This window comes from Lineus longissimus, chromosome 19, assembly GCF_910592395.1.
Source record: "Lineus longissimus chromosome 19, tnLinLong1.2, whole genome shotgun sequence".
Classification (NCBI taxonomy): domain Eukaryota; kingdom Metazoa; phylum Nemertea; class Pilidiophora; order Heteronemertea; family Lineidae; genus Lineus; species Lineus longissimus.
Window position 1 is genome coordinate 6,560,967 of NC_088326.1, and position 6,133 is coordinate 6,567,099.

A 6,133-nucleotide genomic window follows, 5' to 3' on the forward strand; every position below is an offset into this window, starting at 1 on the left:
TCATTTCCGTCTCCTTTTGCTTGTGGAACGTCAAGCATTGTACCACTGGAGGTAGCTCGTACTTCATGAGCAACTGTATCCTGATTTTCTCCACTGAATTGGTTTGATGGTTTGTGCAGCATCGCAGGTACGATTATAAACGTGGTGAGCCAGTTTTTCCTGAATCTGAAATAAGGAGACATGAAATTCATCAAACCAAAATTCTAAATTAATTAATTCATATCATAATTGGAAAATTGACAAAACAGTGTTAAGCGAAGTTCCCTAAATCAAACAAACCACTGACCGATTGCAAGTGACAATAGTAGTGTTACTCTTCTCGGCTTAGCTTGTGCAATATCTACTTTTGCTGGTTGAATGAAAGTTTCTTCGTGTGGTATGTCAAAGGTTGATTTCTTGGCAGAAGAATGATCTTGAGCCCATTTCGCCTAAAAATAGATTAAAAAGATGCTCACCCTCCATAGGACTGTCTCCATAGGTGACAAGGAGTATCTATGTGGCCCTGGTAAATCGTTGATCTAATCAATCATGCTATTTCACAAAATGTCTCACCTGTTTTTCAAAAGTTATTGTCCTTTTGAGTTGATCCGGCTTGCTCCTCACCACTTGGGCATATGTATGTTCAGGAAAAGGGGCTGCTTGGCCTGGCTTGGGTATCTCCTTTAAGCTAACATTGTGAACGTCTATTTTCCCTGGCACGAATCAGGAACTTACAACACACCGGAGACACTTTGCGTTCCTAGTCGGGTTACTGAGGTAGCAATGTCTCATACTTCATGGGCCATAAAGGAAATCAAAAAGCCTCCGGTCAAAGGTGGCAATTGCAGGCATGACCAGCGCCACCACACCACAAACACTGCTGCATGACTGGAGACGAACATGTCTACAGTGACGGCAATTATGATATTGTCCTATTGGCGTTGGGGTATGGCAAACTACTTTTGTGAAATTGCCGGGTCGCTGAGATATTGAAGAAAGTTGTATAATCATGTAGCCTTGCCAGCAGACCATCTGGCGCACCCCATGCCAAACTGTCACAGTACAGAATTTCATGTGTAGACAGTTTCAAAACAGCTAATGTCCAGTGGTTGCCAGACTGGATATCATTTCCAATAAAGACTGAATTGTCTGGCAACCTCCCAACATTAACAACGAACAGGAGCTGATCGATGTCCCTGACACTAGGATGCCTCTTCATTATAGCAGTCATTCTGGTTGATGCAGCTGTAGCATTTAGGCAGAAGCATAATGTATGGTCTTGGCTCAATGTCATCTTGGTAAGTAAGTATACCATGTGAGAAGTTACCAGCCATCCATCACTTCCTGGATCACAAAGGTGTGCCATCTCTTCTGGTGTCACACCTGAAGTAACAAGACACAGAATGGCTGAGACAAATAGATTAACAAAGGTTGGTTTAGCTTGAAGTAACAAGACACAGGATGGCTGAGACAAATAGATTAACAAAGGTTGGTTTAGCTTGAAGTAACAAGACACAGATTGGCTGAGACAAATAGATTAACAAAGGTTGGTTTAGCTTGAAGTAACAAGACACAGGATGGTTGAGACAAATAGATTAACAAAGGTTGGTTTAGTTTGAAGTAACAGGACACAGGAATGTTGAGACAAATAGATTAACAAAGGCTGGTTTAGCTTGAAGTAACAAGACACAGGATGGTTGAGACAAATATATTAACAAAGGTTGGTTTAGTTTGAAGTAACAAGACACAGGAATGTTGAGACAAATAGATTAACAAATGTTGGTTTAGCCTGAAGTAACAAGATACGGGAATGTTGAGACAAATAGATTAACAAAGGTTGGTTTAGCTTGAAGTAACAAGACACAGGATGGTTGAGACAAATAGATTAACAAAGGTTGGTTTAGCTTGAAGTAACAAGACACAGGATGGTTGAGACAAATAGATTAACAAAGGTTGGTTTAGCTTGAAGTAACAAGACACAGGATGGTTGAGACAAATAGATTAACAAGGGTGGTTTAGTTTGAAGTAACAAGACACGGGAATGTTGAGACAAATAGATTAACAAAGGTTTTTTAAACTTGAAGTAAAAAGACACAGGATGGTTGAGACAAATAGATTAACAAAGGTTGGTTTAGCTCTAAGTAACAAGACACGGGAATGTTGAGACAAATAGATCAACAAAGGATGGTTTAGTTTGAAGTAACAAGACACAGTAATGTTGAGACAAATAGATTAAAGAATTATATGTCCACATACCATAGCCATGCAGGGATCATCTCATGTGCATTATTGTTCCAAATCAAATCTTTGAATGTAGCATAATAGACTCCATTTAGGGGGTCGACAACTCCACTCGGCGCCCTACAGGATTTAAACCATTCTTCTTCTTGTCGCTGCTTAAATTTAAATCATTTCTTCGTAGTAAAGTGCTACCTCCTGAAAAAAATGAGATAAAAATAAATTTATGAAATAAATTATATTTTCATAGGCCAAACTGAATTGGTTGTCTTGTTATAGAGAGACGCCACCGTTGGTTGTCTTTTCGCCACCGTCTCCTCCTTTCCCTGAAATGAGAACTGTCTCCACCCATGGTCGACGAGTGTTATGTCTTCTCCATCCCATGGACTGACAAGAGTCAGAGACATGAAACATCTCCAAGGGTAGCCTACAGCCATAGGCCTACATACAATACATCGACTACACCATTTGACTCTACAGTACAGGCTCTACATGCACTTTTATCGCTGTCAACTCATGAACTGGGCTGTCAAATGACACATCGCCCTCGTGTCTCCGTGTTACAGCTACTTTCACTTTCACTTGCCTATTGTGCGGATTCAAAAGTCCATATTTGAGCGTTAAAGGACACTAAAGTGTAAAAATTAGGCCATAAAACTATCGAAATTCCCGCTGGAAAACTTTACAACAATCACGTGATAGGTACTAAAAACAAAAGACAACTTACGTCTTACGTCTTACGTCTTACGTCTTACACATGTGATAATTAGCCATGTATTCTATGTTTACATTTTGACATCATCCCCCTTGACAAATCAGAAGCCGGATGACGCGTTCTCCCTAGCCTCAAGTGAGTTTTGTGATTCGATCAAAAGCATGAACTACCCATGTATTGATATCGGTTGACCCAATACAAACGTCTCGAACTTTAACACCCAATATCTCAATTATCATTGAATGGAATATTCTAAAAAAATTACCTGCATGAATAATACAGTATTTGTGCCCTAATCCATGATAAGTGTTTCGGTTACACACCTTAAAGGGAATATGCTGAGAGATGGTAAAAAATGGTACCAAAAATTGCAATTCCTGAAAAAATGATTCTAATAAGGCCTGTATGACAAAAAAATAAACTAATATAATTTTGTATGTCCGATTAGCATCTACTTTCTTACAGAGCAGCAATATAACAGCTTATTTATCAAAACATTTGGGTTCATCTGCTTGGCTGCAACAACATACATTGTATGCAGAATGATGACAGGTGTATCTTAATGAGAATTGCTGACAGCCGTTACCAAATCATACGGTATAACCTTAATGATAATTGATAGTACATCTTTGTATATATAGATTAGTAGTAAATATTCAAGCAAGTTTCGTGAAAGTTGATGGGTTAGAGATTAGTACCGTAGAATGATTGGTAGTGTTGGGACGAGCAATTTGCAATGAATTATCCCGCTCAACACATAACAGAATTTCTAAATACAGATGGGCAGTTTTTGGCCTTCTTCTTTAGCTGGCATGCGATCACTAATCATTCTGCAAAAGCCAAAAGTGTTTTGTGGCGCTCAATCGCTGCAGCAACTTTAAGTTCTGTGGCATTGAGTCACAGTAAGGCCCTGTGATCATATTATTGTTTTAATTTTGTTGACCATTATAGCGAGACAAACCAGTGATTTAAAAACTCCATTCTGGCATCAAGTCTCAAAGATTGAGGCATTTTTCCGGAATTGTAATTTTTAGGGCATTTGTCAAATTTTGTTTTCGCTATAGCAGATTAGTCTATTCGACGATGAATATAAAGTCATACTTTCCGATTATTCTATGAGATTATCACTTTATAGATATCCATCAATTGAGATATCGAGTGCTATAAAAACACTTTTAAAAAGTACCATGCGTTTTCCTGAGCCATCCGATATTGATTTATATATGTATATAAACACGACTGATAATAAAATACTTTATCTCACATTGCTGAAGAAGGAAGTGACCAGGTGACGTTGATAGCGGATGTCTGTGACGGTACTCCTCATACGCTGCAGTGTCCTGATGGCAAGATATTCGTCTATGTCTCGGGGGATCATAACTTTGCCAATAGTACTTGTCTTAATAGTAAAGAACCAGACCCACCCTGTAACATTGAAAAGGAAAAATGGGACTACTTTTCACACTGCGTGGGGAAAACAGTTTGCTTAATTGACATAAATCAAATAGTGACGCAGGAAAAAAAGGCTAGAAAGCCTAAATGCGCCGTTGATTCGCATGATACATGGCATCTTCATCTCGCTATGACGGCAATTTGTCTAACGCCACCAACCACAACTACCCTCACAACTACCACACCATCGACTACGCCTACTCCGACTACCACAACAACCTCTTCAACGACAACACCCACCACAACCACAGCGGAGACTACCACGACAACACCGCCGACGACTACGACAGCCACCGCCCCAAATATATCAACCACTACAACACCTGCTACATCTACTCTTACTCCGACTACTACCAGCGCTACGACTACCTCCACCACTGACAGATCAACTAGTATATCTACTCAACCTATAATTACGACTACCACTGTGCCATCGTCGACTACCACTGCGCCATCTACGACTACCACTGTGCCATCGTCGACTACCACGGCGCCATCTACGATTACCACTGTGCCATCATCGACTACCACTGCGCCATCTACGACTACCACTGTGCCATCGTCGACTACCACTGCGCCATCTACGACTATCACCTTGCCATCGACGACTTCCACTACGGCATCTTCGACTACCACGACACAGTCTGCAACAAGTTCAGGAAAGCCTGCCCCGACAGCGACTACCAAAAAACGATGTTCTACGAGAAAAACAGGTAACTACAGGGTGTTAATTCGAAACATTGCCCCGTCGTAGTCAATTAGCCAGGTTAAAAGCAAGTATTGCTTAAAGGGAACTGGAACCGCCGAGCGATTTATTCAACTTTTCGACTTTCACCGCCCGAGAAAGTCAAACTTCCAACTTCCTGTTCGAGTTCAGATTTGTAGCTCCGCCCCCAGTGCCCGAGCATGCGCAGTTCAATTTGTTATTATTGAGAATCATATGAGAATCACGTGAGTCATGCGATCTTTCATTCATGAGTTTTCGTAGTAAATTCCATAGTAGTGACGTCACTCAATGATTGACAGCTAGGCGCCATGTTTCATTCATGCCTCGTTGTGATCACCCGATACGCGGGAAATGAAAACGAGGTCATACGAACTGGCTTGGCGGTTTCCGTTCCCTTTAATAAATGCTACAAGCTTTTACGGGTTCATCCTTCGACCTACTTTTCAAACTCACAGAGATAAAAGTTCGAAATTTTACTGTTGGGTGGCACGTTATATGACGTGGCTATTTGATCGAAAGTATCTTGACTTTGTGTTTTGTCCGACAAGAAACTCGCCAGGCACACTCTTTAGTTGGGGTACCTCCGGAATGCGCAGATATAAATTTTTTGGGCCATTTTAATCCTTTTTCATAATCTGTTGTAGGAGACTCCCGCCAGAGAGCAGCACTTGATAATGTCAGTGCACTGCCATACTATTTGGCTAGGTGGCAGAACCTAACATAATAACACACAGTAGTCAAGACAGCCAGTAGGCCTTCCTCCTCGATGTATATACTGCAGATTGGTGATACATGATATCATAGATTTATCTGGCTAACCTGCTCATATTTGCCTGGTATTACAACAATATTTAGCCTGTGCAGTGCATGTTTCTTGCCGGTCAGAAAATAGTTTTGGACCACATATATTGTCAACGTGGTTTTAAAGCCGCTTCCTCAAGCATTCCCGCGGAATCAGTCGCCAAGAGAAGGAGGATTATCCAGTCATGGGGTAGGTGGTGGCGTATTAATTCAGTACGTAT

At 40.9% G+C, this 6,133-nt stretch overlaps 1 pseudogene; it reads right to left on the minus strand.

Moving 5' to 3' along the window:
- Window positions 1–774: 774 nt before the first annotated feature.
- Window positions 775–2,991, minus strand: LOC135503378 (uncharacterized; annotated as a pseudogene).
- Window positions 2,992–6,133: the final 3,142 nt, after the last annotated feature.